At 39.5% G+C, this 18,587-nt stretch overlaps 1 pseudogene; it reads left to right on the forward strand.

The window, feature by feature from the left end:
* The window catches only part of LOC124245443 (importin subunit beta-1-like), a 149,046-nt pseudogene extending 135,361 nt beyond the window's left edge, over positions 1–13,685 (forward strand).
* Positions 13,686–18,587: the final 4,902 nt, after the last annotated feature.

The following is an 18,587-nucleotide window of genomic DNA, read 5'->3' on the forward strand; positions in this document are numbered from 1 at the left end:
TACATCTCCGAACGAGGTGAGAGAAGGAGCTAGGTAAATAAATAAGAGAACATTCCAGGCAGAGGAGATGGCAAGGTTATTCTCAAAGAACAGCAAGGAGTCTAGTCTATCTGAAACAGCATGTCAAGGACGTGATGAGAGAAAAGTGGCAGGAAATGAAGTCAGAGAGGTAGTGGAGCGTCTCTCACTTCAGGGTTTGGCTCAGATCTCATCTTATCAGAGAAGCCTTCCCTGACGACCCTCCATAAACTAGCAATGTCTACACTCACACTCTGCATTTCCCCACGTACTACCTTATGTTATCTATAGAATGTATCAAGTTCATTGACTATTATTGTCGGTTTACTTTCCCTCTCCCCTAGTATATTGTTATTTCCAGGAGACCAAGTATCTTATCTCATTCACTGATGTGCCCCTAGTGCCCTGGAAAGTGCATAGAGAACACAGTAAGATCTCAATAATTGTTGACTGAATGAATATGTAAAATGCCTGGAGCGTAGTAGGTGCTTAATAAATTGTAGCACTATTATTATTATCATAGATAGGTAATTAAATACTCTGAAAAAATAAATCACCGTGTAAATGCTAATTATCAAATCACAAGCACAGTTGCTTAATTAATTGATTAGAGGTAAATCTGAATAAGAAAACCTATAGTAGCCACCAGAGCCCCAGAACATGCCACATATACACCTCTGGTGTCCATCTCACCAAGCACAGGCCAACAGTATCAGGCTGTAGTAACTGCTGGAAGTTGGAGAGTCCAGTAATAATAGAACTATCCTTTGGTTCTCAGTAAGGGGTCTGTGGAGCAATTGCATCATAGGGAGGCAACTCTAATGATACTATTAGTAGCAACAGAAAGAGGAAGACCTCATTGCAACCTTATTTTCTGACTTGCTAGATCTAACTCATGGCTGCTGATCCCAAGCTCATCAGTAGCCCTTGGTCCAGCCCCTCTACCATGCCCACCCCTGAGGCTGTGCCAGTTTCATCAGTGGCTCAGCACATTAACTAGTACCAAGCAAATCTTTATTTTATTACTATGTAAGGAGGGGCACAAAGTAGATTAACTTCAAGCAAAGCTAATTGCCTTGGGAAACTGAGCAACATGCTCCAACAAAGACGTTTATATTAAATAAGAAAAAAATACGTATTATAGGGAAAACAGTTTAGCTTTCTGATAAACATTAATAGGACTTTATAGTTGAAGCCTTCTCTAAGGAAAACAACCATGAGTTATTGTAAATAGCTCAATCAAGTTAGCTGTGTGTAGCAGTTGGTTCCCCAAAGTCTTTAAGATTATTGGGGGCATTAATAAGGGGAGAGAAAATGCTATTACTAGAAGCAATAGATCCCTTTTACACTTGGGATCCAAGACTCAGCTTTGAGGAGTGGACTGTGTGTCAAAAATAAGAAGAGATCACAGTAAAAACAGTCCTGGTGGTGTTGAGCTGCTGTGTATCTACTAGAATCAGCAACAAAATTAGAGCCGTGTGTATTCTTCAAAATGACTTGTCTACAGAAAAGTAGATACAAGATACAATGGATTTGTCTTTTCAGCCAAATTTAAAAATTTGAAGCAGGAATCATGTTATAAGATATGATGCCCAGAAACTTGTACTGGGCAGGAGGTAAAGGGTGTAAATCTAAGAGGCAGACCGGAAATAGACATGGAAGCCAGCAAATCCAGGAGACGCAGAGATTCGGATGGGTACCCTTCCAGTACTAAAGGTGAAAACAAGGGCTTTCAATAGAAGAGCTCCCAAATTTCATCACATGAAATTTTACTTAAATCAGCTCATTTCTTTACTTACATAAATGTATTTATTTAAAAGAGGAGCTATATTGTAATTGGCAGACCATTATGAGTTGTTATTAATAGGAGTGACCATACAATTAATACAATATGCATTAAACAATATTATTAAATTCCATCTAGATACTGTTGCTAGTCCTAGTCTCTTAGCTTGAAGATCACTTTTGTCTTTCTTTTAAAAGGACATTACCAACTGTTTGAATTATTAATAACAAACTTTCCCCAAACTAAGAATTGCTCCTTAATGTAATCAGAAGAACTAAATGAGCATTGAAAAGAGATTAACTTTGTTATGAATCACCTATCATGTGCCTGTGTCCCACTCTAGTATGTACTCCACAGCTGGGAAAATTTAATTTAAACAAATAACAGTTTAGATGTCATAGTCTAAAAGGAACTACATGTGAGAAGGAAGAAGAAAGCAAGAATGAAAAAGTAGGATGAATAATCAGGAACAGGGATATTTACAGTAACTGAAGACGCGAAACTGCATCAGTCAGTTTGTTTGAGGTTACACCAAAGTAAAAAAAAATCTCATTGATTTAAAAGCAACCAATATTTTTTCTTCTCCCTCATAATTCCCGTCAGTGACTATGGGTGGGCTCTCACTCTGCAATTTGTACCTTTTCATGATGGCACCTAAGCTGAAGGAGCAGCCGCTATTTCAGTCTCTTAAAGCTTCAGCTCAGATGTGGCACATATCATTTCACTCATATTTCATTGACTAAAGAAAGTTACATGGCCAAGCAGCAAATCAGTGAGGCAGTGAATATACTCCTCCACGTGGACACGCGACAAGTCACATGGCCACAGACGAGAATGTATAATCCTTCTACGGAGAGAGTGAGTAATTGGGAACAACAATACCACCTACCATAAGGGCCACACGAGCAAAGACCAGGAGCAGATATAACTGTCACTACCGTTTATTGACTGCTTGCTATATTCCTGTCCCTTTCTAAGTGCTTTATGTGCATTTTTTCATTGACTCCCTCAACAATCTTATGAGGAGGTAATTCTTATCCAAGGAGAGGGCTGTATCCCTCCTCAGAGGCTGTTGGGGAGGAGTATATGTGATAGGTGCTCACGGGGCAACAATTTAAGAGACCAGCAATTTTATGAGGGTTACTGGCTAAAGAGGCAGCCCTATTGTGTCAAGACGTGGAACACAAAACAGAAATTCTGGAAAGATTCATTATAAAGCACACATAAGGAAATATACTGAGCCTAGAGGATATTTTGAGGCAGGAAATTGGTAAGCGAGAAATTCATGCCATAATAATTGGGGTGTGGAAAAGATTTTTTTTTTAATTACAATCTAAGAAAGCCTAGGATACATGAGTTAGATTTTTTTTGCAATCAGGTTTTCCCATTGAATCCTTGTCTTCTATTTTAAATACAATCTTGTTATCTTTTTCATTTTATTTTGTTTAGTGTTTCATTTTTTCTTCATCAATTTCTTATCATTAAAATAGTGCCTTTTCATTTATGAATTCTAATAAATTTTAATTATTTTGTTATCTGTTGCCTTTTTTCTTATTGTTTCACAATTTTAGTTCATTATCCTTTGTATGTACTAAGAAAAGTCTGGTTTAATGAATTAACAACATATAATGATGACTAGATGAGATATTGCAGCCTGAAATTCATCACTGGTCAAGGGAATCAGACTTTTCCAACTCCATGTGGAAAAGGTACACCTAAGATACACCCTCATCCTGAATTGAATCCTATCATAGTTTGCGTTATGCTGAGACCATAGTTAGCAGTTTATTACCGCCAGTAGACATGACTTGGGTTGGCAAAGACTGACAAGTATGTAGTCCTTACCCATCTGGATACCTTTGGATATTGTCTCTAGACTTGTGTCTCATTGATGCAAGATTAAAACAAAACACAAACCAACAAAAGACGAGGAGACCAACATTTCGTTGCCAACTTCATACTTCATGAAGTCAGTACATTTTAGTAAATAACTTTCTACTATCAACATTATTTCTCAGAACAAAAGACATTTTAATATAAAAAATAGGAGGAAATTATCTCAGAATAAAAGATAGACATTAAATTAAACAAATTAAGCTTTGTTAAAAATTCAGTATATTTTCCCCATTCACCATGTACCAATAAAAACAGAACTATGGATAATCAACAGTCCATAGGCCGCCATCTTGGAATCATTGCTATAAATTCTATGCTTTTATTATTGAGACCACAGAAAATGATATGTTTCAACAGCTTTATCTTAGTTTCTCTTATAATTCCCTTCACAGTGTTACCTTTGTATATTGCCCTCTCCGCTTTTATGAACAATTATGGAATATTCTGCATTTGCCTTAAAAGTATTCATTTTTCATTGCACTATCCAACGAACTACATGATAGAATCTAGCACCATAGGAAACTTTGTCTCTCCTGAGGAACTAACATGGATTCATGTTGGAAGAGGTCATCAAGAGGACATGACCCCTAGCTGATCCATGAACTGGACCCGAGCAGAGGCTCCTTGCTTCTTCCCCTGTCCTTGGAATGTGCATTCCGCCCACTGTTCCTGCATCCTGCCGCTTCAAGGATGCAGCTCTGAGAGAGTAACGTGTTGCTAAGACCATCTGGATGGTATACATGACTGAACCCCATTAAGGCCTCTGTAGAAACTCTTAAGATTCTGGGGAGCTGGTATGGAGAACTACCCGTCTTGTGGCTGCTCAAGACAAGACCCATGTGTAAGTTTCTTTGCTTGTTAAACCTGCCGCCTACCAATCTAGAGTGGCTTGGCTCTTTTGTTTCTCTTTGCTCTCTGTACATGGAGGTCAATTTCATATTTCACCCAGGGAATTCCTAAGGTTGCAAACCAACAGTTTGATATGGGCTCTGCTTTTCATAACTTTGTAACTTATTTTGTTCTATCTTTCAGGAAGCTCAGAGCCACCATAGCAGATCAATTACAGACATTCTATTTATCTTTATAATTAGCATACATACATTCCCTTTTTCCCTTGGTTTATATATTTTTTTCTAGTTTACTATCCTATAATACTTATGTTATAAGCCCTCTCAATCCCTTTGTAGATAAATGTGGGTTACAAATTAGTATAACTTTAACTAGTGGTCTCATTACTTTCTCTTATTCTCCATATCTTCTCTCCATCTGACTGTTAGTTTCTTGGGTGTGGGATCAATGATTGATTCACCTTTATACTTCTGATAGTGTTTAACACATAGGAGATAGATGCAATGCATATTCATTCAATGGTTGTCTGGCTGTCTGGCTGGATCAGACCTTATACCTCACACTTGGCAAGATGTATCATTTTCTTCCATGTTGACTATCTTAGGAAGCATATAAAGTAGAAAAACTTATATGACGGTTAATGTGGGAAGTCACTAAGTGTTAAGATCTCTTTCTTTTACATGTCTCTAGTCTCAGTTGCTCTCCTGGAAAAATATTTAATGATTTTTTAAAGATAGCATCAACATTATTCACAATAACCAAGATATAGAAACAACCTAAATGTCCATCGATAGATGAATGGATAAAAAAATGTGGTATAAACATAAAATGCAAAATTATTCAGTCTTAAAAAAGAAGGAAATCCTGCCCAATATGACAACATGGATGGACATGGATGACTTTATGCCAAGTGAAATAAGCCAGTCACAGAAGGACAAATATGCATGATTCTGCTTATATGAAGTATCTAAAAGAGTCAAACTCATAGAAGCAGATAATAGAATGGTGTTTGCCAGGGGATGGGTGAGGGGGAGATAGAGTGGTTAATCAATGGGTATGAAGTTTCAGCTATGCAAGATGGATAAATTCTAGAGACCTGCTGTACAACATCATGCCTATAGTTAACAACACTGCATTGTGTACTTAAAAGTTTGTTAAGAGGCTCAATCTCACGTTTAGTGTTCTTACAGCAAAAAAAAAAGAAAATCAAGTGAGAAAAAAAATCAAGATAACATCAGCATATCTGCCACATGCATAACTATGAAAGAATACTATACTTGCACTTAGAGATGTCTCTTTCCACACTGAAATATTGAAAAGATATTTGTAATGTTGCCAAGTTTCATTTTGCTTGATTTATCTGACACTCTGTCAGCTTAACTGGAATATCTGGCTTTATCACATATTTCATTCAAGAATGTCATACTATTTTCATTCTTACTAGCTCCCTCATCCTTAACCCCCTTTTATTCTACATCCTACATTCTAATAGTGTCCTGTTTTCAGAAGCATATTTCCCCTCCTGGAGGAGTCAGAAAAAGAGTTAGCCTTTCGTTTTTTGTTTCAGATACAGAATGATTACAGGCTTCCAAGTGTGTCTACTAATTACTAAGGTGACTCAAGAAGATACTACTATTCATCAAACCATACTTCAGACTGCTAGAGTGTGGGGCATCTGCCAAGCACTCTCCCAACATTCACCCAAGCGCTCACTGTGCAGCTCTCCACATGGAGAATAAAGTAACAGTGGGCAAGTACAGGGCTCTGGGATGAATTAGACTAAATAAACTTTTCAGATAGTTTTGCATTTGAAAGAGGGAAAGGTTTTCATGTGAAAACTCGTATTAGTAATAGAGAAAACGAATTATTTGCATCACAGAAGACAGAACTTGAAATTAACAAGTGTCTTCGTCTGGTCAGCCTGCTAAAACATAATACCGCAGACTGAGTGGCTTATATCAACAGAAATTTATGTCTCACAATTCTGGAGGCTGAAAGTCCAAGATCAAGGTGTCAGCAGGTTCGGTGTCTGGTGAAGACTCACTTCCTGGTTCATAGATGGCCGTCTTCTTGCTGTGTCCTCACATGGTGGAAGGGGCAAGGGAGCTCTCTGGGGTCTCTTTTATAAGAGCATTAATATCATTCATGAGGGCTCCATCCTCAGGATCTTATCAGCTCCCAAAAGCCCCACCTCCCAATACCATCACGTCGGGAATTAAGTTTCAACATATGGATTTTAGGGGGACACAAACATTCAGTCTATAGCAACATGTATGGCTATTATTGAAGAAGATTCTACCAGGTGCGCATAACTTTTTTGGATTATGTCAAAGAAGGCAAAAAGCCATTGCAGTGAAACTCTTTCATATAAGAAAAGATCACTGGGGCCGGCCCCGTGGCCGAGTGGTTGGGTTCGCGCACTCTGCTTTGGTGGCCCAGAGTTTCGCCGGTTCGGATCCTGGGCACGGACATGGCACCGATCATCAAGCCATGCTGAGGCGGCGTCCCACATAGCACAACCAGAGGGACCTTCAACTAGAATATACAACTATGTACTGGGGGGGCTTTGGAGAGAAGAAGAAGAAAAAAAAAATCTTGGCAACAGATATTAGCTCAGGTGCCAATCTTTAAAAAAAAAAGAAAGAAAAGAATCGCTGAAGACAGTTTTAAGATGGCATGATATGTTTTGGAAAGGAAGCAACCCTGTATTCAAAAGATAGCTCAGCTGGCTGTACTACCCAAAATCCAGAGAGACTTATGATAAAAATTAACAACTGGCCACTGAGGAAAAGGGTGTCTCTCTAGGTCAGAAGTGATGGTGTTCTTCACATCTATTCAATCTATACTCTAGCTCATCTGACACATAAATTAAGGCTGTTTTCATTCGTTATTTTTATTTTGTTATACATCCTGTCATAACAAATACAGTGAATTTAAAGAAAATCTCTAGGTGAATTAGTTGCTCCCAGAAGTGATTATCTTTTAGTGCCAGAGGGCAGGGAGAAACTGAGGGGTGGTGGAAAGAGATCAAAATAACACATTGCTGCTTGGGAGATTCAGCAGCATTTACTGGCAGAAGTATTAAAACTTGCCAGCAGTCAGACTTTGCATTTGGCCTTTCAAAATGCACTGAAATCGAAGCCAAAATGTTGGGGTGCAGCTTATATAACCATCTGACTCCAAAGCTATTCAGAAATAACCTTTTCCTGCAGTACCCAGTCATAGAGATAGCATGAGATAATGTTCTGGAGTTGGGTGGGAGAATTCTTTCGCAACTGGATTACATCTTCTTCTTTTTAATTAACTACCCATGTCTGTTATGCAAGCACAGTGTCAAATTTTGGAAATGATATCCTTGCATAAGAGTATTCGCTTCTAACCACATTGGGATCTGCAGGTGCTCAGTAGAAACCCCTGCCGTTGTCTCAAGACAGTGTGTGTCAATCCAATTTAATAATCACGAAGATTTTCCTCTGACTCCAAGGACCAGAGGTTCATTGAAGCAGATATCCTGTGGGGAGGTTTCTTAGTTGGCAGCAGATATGTACCCAGGGGTCCTTTTATTATACCTATTTAACACGTCTTACTACAAAGCCAAAATTCTGCTACCTTTCATGATAGCACAGAGAGATGATTTTTTTAATTTATAAGTGAAGGTCTCAGTTGTGAGATTACAATCCACAAAGACTATGAAAACGCTTACTTTAAAAACTTAATGCAGTACTAGGCACCCAATGGACTCTCAAGAAATATTAAGATGGTGATGATGATGGCACTTTGGATTCAAGAGGATGTAAATTCTGTTTCTTTGAGCACTGAAAATTAGTTGAAGAGCTGTGCATTTTGCAAAACGCTTGCCTAAATCTGGTCAAAATTTAATCGGCAACTTGTGGCAAATGTCCTTGGAGCTTCTGTAGTCTCTTAAACTACCAATGTGTGTGATGATTACATTTTGGCTTCCAGAGGAGACTGGTCAATATTTTTGCGGTACAGCTATTCTTTAAATAGGAAAACAAGGGGTTTTTTTTAACGAACTTAATAAAGTCTATGCATCGTCTACGTACCATCTACGCATCTTCCTTCTTTTCTATACCCTGTGTCTTTTCCAGTTTTGTCTCAGAATAATTATTAATAGGAGTTAGGTAATAAGTAATAGTTGGGTAATGTATGCTATTTAACTTGTTTACCATGTTTATTGTCTATCTCCTTCTCACCCCACCCCAACTAGTCTGTAAGCTCCATGAGAGCAGAGTTGTTTGCCTGTTTGTTCACTATTGTGTTCCAAGCCCCTAGCACAGGATCTGGGACATGAGTGCTCAATAAATATTTGTTGGATGAATTTCAAAGGTCCTGATACACATTCCCATATTGAAAAATCTTTTTATAGACTGTAACTTGAGGAAATATTCTTCTCTGTTTTGCTTGAAACTTAATAAGCATTTATGATCATTTGGGGAAATAATCTCAAAAAAAAGCACTGTCACATGGTATGGGCTGGCATGGTGGTGTAGTGGTTAAGTTCATGTGCTCCACTTTGGTGGCCTGGGGTTCATGGGTTCAGATCCTGGGCACAGACCTACACACTGCTCGTCAAGCCGTGCTGTGGTGGCATCCCACATACAAAATGGAAGAAGATTGGCACAGATGTTAGCTCAGCAAAAATCTTCCTCGAACAAAAAGGAAGATTGGCAACAGATGTTAGCTCAGGGCCAACCTTTCTCACCAAAAAAAAAAAAAACAAAATAGCACTGACATATGGTATTTGGGTATTTGAGAGTTGGGTAGGTATGAAGTCAACATGTCATATCATAATGATTTTACCTAACAAGCATCTGAGTTCTGCAGTGGTTTGCCTGTGCATTTGCATATTGAAATATGTCTTATTTTATGACATGATTGCTTTCCTTTCATTTGCCCTTCATCTTACTGTTAGGTCATTATATACATATTTTTATAGTGTGTGTCAGTAGATTGTAGTATGTACAAATTTCATTTAAGAATTTTAAAGTAGGTTTTAGGAAATACTTAATATAAAGGGGCTATTGGGCTGGGAATCACAGCAACAGGGTAATTAATACTTCCAGATTGCACACTTCATGTTTAGTTTGTGAGTTTCTGGAGACAGACATCTGGGCACTCTGTGAAAATATGAGGCAGACGGCACAGATCAAACCCACTAATATTTAGTAAAAGACTACCTTGTGGAAAGCACTCACCAGCTCCACAAACTTTCTTGCCAGAGCTAAGAAGCACAATTCACATGTCTAAGATAAGTAAATCTAACTTTTTGCCGCCATTAGCTACAACTACTGATTGGACAACTTTAGCAGAAAGCTTTTGCTCCTCTCTCCTCAGCACAAACCTTCCAAGACATTTCTGTCTAAACTCAACAAAATATAAACCCAGGTGCATATCTGTTTGCCTGTGCCTAGTGTAGAACATGCTCCTGGCTCTATTGTCCTGAATCAATTTCCTGTCTAGTCCTTGCCAATCTTTCAAAGGCTACCTCCAGGAAGTATCTTTGGAACATGCTGCCTGACATTTACCTCTTGGCGATACCAGTCCTCTGCCCCTGCTAGGATGAAGCCCTTGAACTGGAGTGCCTCCTTCCCTACCCATCAAATTATTTCCATTCCCAGATAGCTGCACCAAACTGATATACAGGAACAACTGGCCACTTAATTTTGACACTTTGAAAGCAAGCTAAAATTGTTTTCTTCTTGCTCCTAGAGTTCTTCCGCCCTTGTAACTTTGAACTTTATTTGAAGTGCATGCTAGCATGACATTTGAATGCATGTAGTTACTATCCCTGTCTTTCAGGTCCATATCAGATAAGTCTAAGACTTGGCAAAGAGCCAGTCAGCCCTTTTACTTCCATATGTTGCAGATGACACTGCTGATGGTGGTGGTGTACATTTGTGCAATTTGGGCTGAAAAGTCTAATGTATGGTCCTTCAGTACCACATAAACAGCAGTTTTTTAAAGTTCCTGTCACTCGTCTGAATCCCAAAATACTTAATCAATAATGAAAGTTTGATTCTCTCACGCAGGCTGGCATGAAGAAACTTTGGATGAATGGCAGCCTGTAAGTTCATTTCTAATGTAATTTCCTTTAAGGAAATCATTAGGGTTGTAAGATATCAGCACCTGTTTGAGCACTTGGCCAACACAATGAACTGATTACTGATATTCTTGCACACTCCTCCACAAATAGTATAAGTCATTTTAATGACCTCTGGTGTTCATGATTTACCTTTTAGTTTCTGTAATCTAAAATGCAGAAAAGTTCTCCCTGCTGGCTTCTGTTCAGTCACTGCTTCTCTCCATTCTCTCCTTGCCAACCCACCTCCAGCCACGTTCTGAGCTGCCCCTAAGTTTCCTCCCTCACCCTCACCAGAGGAGTAGCTGCCACTGCTAACAGCAAAGAAAGAAGGAGGGAGGGAGGGAATTGGAGGAAAAGGGTGATGGAGTACTATCAAGAAGGAGCAAATGAATGAACTTGTGGTGACTCTGACCCTCTTCACATCCTCCAGTGCCACTAGACTCCCAACCCCTGTAACCAGTCAGAGCTGCCACTCAAGAAGCCAAGCATCACCTGAGGGGAAGCAACTGTCACCATCTGCACTTTGGAGCTGACCTCAGCCTTGAGAAAACCATGTCTCCACCTCTGCTTGAACTAGAAGCTGTGTAGGAGTTCCCGCAGTGTCGGGTGGTGAAACTTGCCAAAGTTCCTTCTGGAGCTGCCGGAGTGACAGAAAATTCAGAAAACAGCCAGATTGGCAGGGTTGCAGCTGGTCTACAGATCAAGAACTCTTTGCCATCTACGGATCCAAACAGCAAGGCACAGCATCAGCAGAATGGCTTGCCATTGATGCTAATGTTTGACAGAGAAGCCAAGAACTATTTTGCAGACTTTTGGCACAAAAACCTACCAGCTTAGTTCTTCCTGTCAATAAGGGCTGATATTGTTTGTGCAGAGATCCTAGTGAACCAGTGGTCAGAATTCATTCTTCAGCTGGTGGCCAATGTCACAAACCCCAACAGCACAGAGCACATGAAAGAGTCGACATTGGATGCAATTTGTTACATCTGCTGAGGTATTCAAAGACAGCAGCTACAGGATAAATCTAGCGAGATTCTGACTGCCATAACCCTGGGGAAGAAGAAAGAAGATCCTAATAGTAATGTGAAGTTAGTGACTACTCAAGAACTTCTGAGTCATTGGAGTTCATCAAAACAAACTTTGCAAAGAATCTGAAAAGCAATTTCTCTATCAGGTAGTCTGTGAAGCAACCTATTATCAAGACAATAAGATAATAAGTGACTAGATTACAGAATCGGATGAAGAAAATGCTCTTGTGTTATCAGTACATGAAGACACATACAAGTCCTGCTTTTCTTGTGATCACAATTGAAGTAAAACAATGACTTTGATGAAGTGGCCCATAAGGAATACAATTCTGGTCTGATGTCTTTGATGACAAAATAGATTTGGCCGTTGAAGCTTAAGAGGCAACAGAACATAGGAGGTCCACAGAGCACGCAGCAGGAGCTACACCAAGGGAATACAACAATTGAGGTTCCAATTCTCACACAGATATTAGCAAAAGGTGATGAAAATGATGATGCTCCTGGCCACCTGATGTGAAGATGATGCGGTCCCACGTGTCCTTCCCTCTCTTAAAGAACATATCAAGAACCCTGGTTAGTGATCCCAGGATACCACTGTGATGGCTTTTGCCTGTATCTTGGAAGAATGGAAACCCAATAAGTTCAAACTCCTAGTTGTACAGACAAAGCCTATCTTAATATAATTAATCAAAGACCCCTGTATAAGTTGTTTGATACACAAGTATATAGACTGAGGGTAGATTTTGCAAGTTGCTTCATGAAGCTGGTATTGATGTCTACTTGGTTCCGCTGCTACAGTCTGATAGGAGTCCTAAGGGTTGAACCCAGAACAGTGTCCAATGCATGCTGTTCTTTTTCTAGTCTAGCTGAAGCTGCTTATGAAATTTTATAAGCAATGATCAGGAAAAAACAACTACTTCCTGCTTATCCTCATATTTCAGAAGTTCATGGAGACCACAGACAGGACTGATGGCCACCATAACAACCCAAGAAGTGCTAAATATGAAGCTTTTATGGGAATTGTGAAAAATAGTACCAAGTACTATGACCCTTCAGTTCAAAACTTGACTCTAGCATCTCTGGTCTAACTGCAAAAAGTGTATTGATACAGATACAGTCACAGATAAAAGCACTTCTGATAAGACCCAATTCAATGACCTTCAGGCTTTATTCCACTGAACTCTTCACAATGTTCTCTAAAAAGTGCAGCATCGAGATGAAATAATGATCTCCCCGTTAAGGATTTCCAAAGCACCGTCAGATCTAGGGGATACAAGAGGGTGACCTGATGGTAGTTAGCACAGAAGAAAAAATGTTGGTTGGTGAATTCCTGAAGTATATAGAAGCCTCTAAGCTCTCCTGAGTATGGGTATTTCATTGGACAATTACATCGAGTGCAAGGTTTTATTGGAGCCTGTAAGATAAGTGGAAGACATGTCACAAATTGAAATCCAGTATCTTAGTTTTTATTGATGGAGAACATGAGGAATGAAAATGTCCATAGGTTTGTGAAGCCACAGATTCTGTATGTTTGGTGATATTGCCCTTGTTATTGGTGGAGACTTTAATAAATACCTAGAGGTAGTATTGAATATACTTCAACAAGCCTGCCAATCCCAGGTGAACAAGTCAGACTGTGACATCGTGGATTATCTGAATGAGCTAAGGGAAGGCTGCTTGGAAGCCTATACTGTAACTGCCCAAGGATCAAAGGGGAATGCAATACCGAGATGTACTGCTGATGCAACCAAGAGGAGAGTTTAGTTTATTTTTTTTTTTACCACATTGCTAGGTTTGAGGATCATACAGAGAGTGCAGGTCCTGGCTCTGCTGAACAGATAGAAAACCTGTATTCAGAACTTGGAAAGGATGTACTGAAATTAGTAGCAGCTAGGCTGATGATTCTTGAAGTGTTAACTAAGGAATAGAGATTCAAAACAAGCAAAATAAAACCCTTGCTCCATGGATAGGGAAATGACTGAGGAAACTGAAGAAGCAAGGTTGATCTGTGTCCATTGGTGTGACACCTAAGATCATCGCTGGAAATGTGCAATCTTTTGAAAAGCCTGGAAGTAAGGAGTGTGCACAGATGCTGAAAGCATACCACATTGAAAGTCCTACCACAGAAGCAGTAGGTAGTAGCAGCAGCACCGTTGGTTAGCTACGTAAACACCCGCTTCAGAAAAAGTCACTAGAGTAGCCATCTTGAAAAAGAGAAAAATACTGGATTGATTTGAATGCGGAAAGAGGAGGAGGAAGGGAATAAGGCGTAGGGAAAAAGGAAGGGCAATGAGAAGGAAAGGAGATGGAAGCTGTTTCTTCCCAAAGAATGCTACAATTCACTTTTCCGTATTTCGGCTGGTGCTAAGTAGAATGACTGATTTTTCAGAGACGAGAGATTGGGATCAGCAGTTGTGTTTCTTCATAAAAAGCAGCTTGACCTATGCTACTGAGGAGGATGATGGAACCTGGCTTTGTGTACCCTTACCACACAGCACTGTACCTACTGAGGCTAAAAGGAGGTGAGGAATACTTTACAGTGTGAGTGTGAGTGAATGAAGCTGTATCCCCATTCTCAACTTCAAGTCACTGAAGTTTACCTTTTGCCTTAAAAAAAAAGTGGGGGGGCTAAGTGTTGCACTTCATAAAACTAATCGAAGTTCCGTCTACTGATGGAGCACAGGAGATGTAAAAGAAAAAGAAAAAGGAAAGGAAAATCAAAAAGAAAGACACTTTTTAGGTTTTGGCTGTTTGGTTTTAATTATTATCATTATTTTAGAGAAAACACTAACAAATGATCAATAAAAGTCTAGACTTCCAAGACAAAACAAAAACAAAAACAGATGCAACCTAAAGAAACCAAAATTTAAATGATCAAAATTGGCAGCACAAAGAGAGCTCCCTCTTGACTTGTATATGGCAGTCTGGATACCCATCCCCTCTAAAAAACTGATGCCAAGGAGTTTACCAAGAAGTTTCCAATGAAAACAAACACATAAAAATACAGCAAATTTTAAGTAACTATTTTGGTCTATAAAATGAGGATAAATTTAATGATCAAAAACATAATCTAATAAAATAACTATTTGGAAATTGTTTGACTTTCTATCCTCTTTTATTTGATTGTCTCCAATGTAGTATTGTTTTCTTACTACACTTTAAAACCAAATAACCACAAAAACAACCAAAAATATATGCATAAATTATATATGCATGTGTGTATAATTATGCGTCTCACGATGAAAACAAGGTTTATAAAAGTTTTTATATTTCTACTGCAGTTTAAGATTAATAGAATGATCTCAAATCTTCCATAGGAAAAACAAGTACTTTTAAGGGAAATACAAAGCAAAAAGGTGAGCAGGCCAGTTTGAACGAACTCAAATACTGATAAAAGCAAATCTCTTGTGATAGGCAGGACTCAGAAGCTCACTGAAGGCTGGTTCAACTAAGCATTGATTAAGAGTGTGGATGCTTATCTAAACTTATCTGGAGTTGAACATGTTTGTTCTAAAAAACTAGATAAAATATCTGACACTGATTTTGATGTTTTGCTTCATAATAGGTCACAAGTGTCAAAAGAACAGCCCAATTAGGGAGTGGAGATACTGCTAGAAATAAAAACAGGGGGAGTAGAAATTAAAACTGTCAGAGCTCTGAAAATATATGGGGACACTGAGTCTCAATGAAGTGGAGGAATATATGTAAGTATCAGATGAGAGAGTGGTGAGGGAAGAAAGATGGTGTGTTAGTTTGAAAACAAAACAGAAATTTGTCTCAATGTGATTTTTTTAAATCATGAGTTAATCTATTTTGGAATTTCATACAAAATTGAAAGAGAATATGAGATTTTTGTGTTCATTAAAAGAAAACAGGGAAGACTTCTGCTTCTGGGAAGATGGAGTAGATGTACTTTTCCCTATTCTTCCTGCTACGTAAACCTTAGACCTTATATGTAAAACAAACATAAGAAGACTCTGAAAGGTGGAGAGAAGAAAGCATACTGGCTAGGAAACTTAGGACTCAAGGAAAGAAGCAACAGTTGATCAGAAGGCCACTGGTGGGAAATTAAAATGGTACATCCATTCTGGAAAAGAGTTTGGCAGTTTCTTAAAAAACTAAATGTGCAACTACCATACAACTCAGCGATTGCACCCCTGGGCATTTATCCCAGAGAAATGAAAAACTTATGTCTTCACAAAAACCTGTACACCATTGTTCATAGCATCTTTATTTGTAACAGCCAAAAACTAGAAGCAATGCAGGTATGCTTCAATGTGTGAATGGTTAAATGAACTGTGGCACATCCAAACCATGGAATACTACTCAGTCATAAAAAGAACAAACTATTGATACACACAACAGCCTGGATGAATCTAAGGTGACATAGAACTATACACATTGTGATGGTTCATGTAGCAACTTGACTGGCCATGGGGTACGTAGATTAAACATTATTTCTGGGTGTGGCTGTGAGGGTGTTTCGGGTGAGATTAGCATTTGAATCAGTGGAGTTCTGGTCAACAAGAAATTAGAGAAACGACCTTGAAAAAATTTTGTGAAGACCGTCAGGTGCCAAACTCAAAGAGAAAGCGAAGATTGCAGTACAGAGGTTCACAGGGTCTAAATCTACATGGCAGTTAGACCCAGAGCCACCAAAAGTGGCTCACTCGGCAGATTGCACAGTTTCATTGCCAGCACCTCACAATTTCTATAATAAATGGCAGGATAGTCTTACTAGCAACAAATATATTGAGGAGACTTTCTCTAAACTTGGGGAAAAGGCTGGTCACTTGCAAATGAGCATTTCACTAAAAATAAACTCAGATGCCATTATTGTCACGATTTTACAGATGGAAGAAACTGAGGCTCAATGAAATCAAGACACCTGTGCAAATAAATGCACATGGCTAAGAAGCGGTAGACCCTAGATTCTTTGTAACCAGAACACTGTACTACTGTCTGGCACAAGTCACCTTACTTAAAAAAATATTTTAGCTGTATGTTTAACCTAGATATAAGAGGCACTTGCTGCTCCTTTCTAGGAGCAGATTATTTTGTTTTCTAGTCAGTTTAGAAAGTTAATATTATTCAAGCTATTGCAAATATGGTTTCTGAAAAAAACTGCGTAGTTAACGGGGGGAACAGAGCCCGCTAGTCATGGGAGGTTTCCTAGCAGCTGAGTCAACCTCCGAGGATGCATCTTACTCTCCGGAGAGAACGGCCCAGCTGCGTCTCTCCTCCAGCATTCTGTCCAGCTGCTCCAAACTGCTTTGCTTGCAGGGGCAGCCACGGCCAGCTCTTTCCACAAAAGAGAAAGGATTCAGATTATGGCAACTCTTCCTGCTGCAAACCATACCTTTTGACAGTTGCTTGTTCGTTTTATTTAAAACCATTTTGACAGCTCTCTACTTTCTCTGCTTCTATAAATAATCAGCCTTAATGATCAAGTATAACCTGCAGATTCAAATGCACATTTACTTCCAAACATTTCCGTGCCCTGAATAGTCACAGCTACAAAGACATCAGTTTTGAACATGAGCATATGGTTCTGAGAACTTCGCATTTCAAATCCACAATGCAACTTAAGAATTGAACATAATGTTTTCATTAACACTGATGATACATAAAACTGCTTCTTCAAAAAATAATAAAACCCGGGCTTGATCTGTGAGGTTGGAGCTTTGAAGCTACTTAGGATTGAATTTTTATGTTGAAAAAAATTATGTCTGACAGCAAGATCAAGCATGCATCAAATATCGCCTAAATTCACAATGCTTCTCTTCAGTCCTTAGAGGAAACTTGTAGGCAGAGAGTCCTCGATTGCCTAACACATGACTTGAGTTCATTGCAAGTGCTCGATCATTGACCTTCGCACTGACTGTTTCTCATTGGTCTGGAGAGTGCGACTATGTCCTCCTTGCTGGTCCTCAGTTCTGCAATTTTCCCTCAGAGCCCCTTCTGCAGCCTGCATCAGAGAGACTGCAGAGAGGTGCAGAGCCATGCAAAATTACATAGCACTCTGGAGTGACTTGGGACACTGCGGAACACCTGGCACCCGGGGTGCACACAAAAAATCTAAATACAGTTATTTGAGAAATCTTTCATTTAAATGTGTTTCTAACAAAAGATGCCAGATGCTCTCTGTCTTACTCACCCCAAACAGAAGCATTCAATTTATCCATTAATGGTGAGCCTAGGGAGCTGCGGTCCAACTTCCTCCCACTGTGCCCAAACCGTTCTTAATAGCCTAGCTCTTTGAGTAAAGAGAGGAGTTCAGGCATCATGCAGAATGAATTCTCACCTTAATTTAAAAGTCTTACAAGAAATGGAAGGTCCATGGTGAGACTCCAGAGAACTCCCTGCGGAGACTTCCTCTTCTTATTGCAGGTGAGAAGCAGCTCATAGAGAAAGGGAAAGATAATGCCAAAGGGCATATGGAGTATACTGAATTCCTTGGAATCTGTATCCTCTTCCCTCCCAGGCAGCGCAATCCTTCAGTGCCTGCCACAGCCCACCCGCTCCACTGCCTTCTAATGATGCCCACGTTACATCATATAATCCGCCTTCTGTTTCAGCTCCTCCCTCTGGTTTCACTCCCAAGTTGTTTTTCTGAGTTTCTTGGGGAACAAGTACAACATCGGTCTGATCTGTTAGAATGACTTATAAAGAAAAGTCCAAGAAGGAGTCTGCCCGATAACGTAGTGGTTAAGCTCACACGTTCTGCTTCAGTGGCCCCAGGTTCGTAGGTTCAGATCCCAGGCACAGACCTAGAACCACTGGTCAAGCCATGCTGTGGCACCATCCCACATGAAATAGAGGAAGATGGGCACAGATGTTAGCTCAGTGACAATCTTCCTCAAGCAAAAAGAGGAAGATTGGCAACAGATGTTAGCTCAGGGACAAT

Source organism: Equus quagga, chromosome 10 (genome assembly GCF_021613505.1).
Source record: "Equus quagga isolate Etosha38 chromosome 10, UCLA_HA_Equagga_1.0, whole genome shotgun sequence".
Taxonomy (NCBI): domain Eukaryota; kingdom Metazoa; phylum Chordata; class Mammalia; order Perissodactyla; family Equidae; genus Equus; species Equus quagga.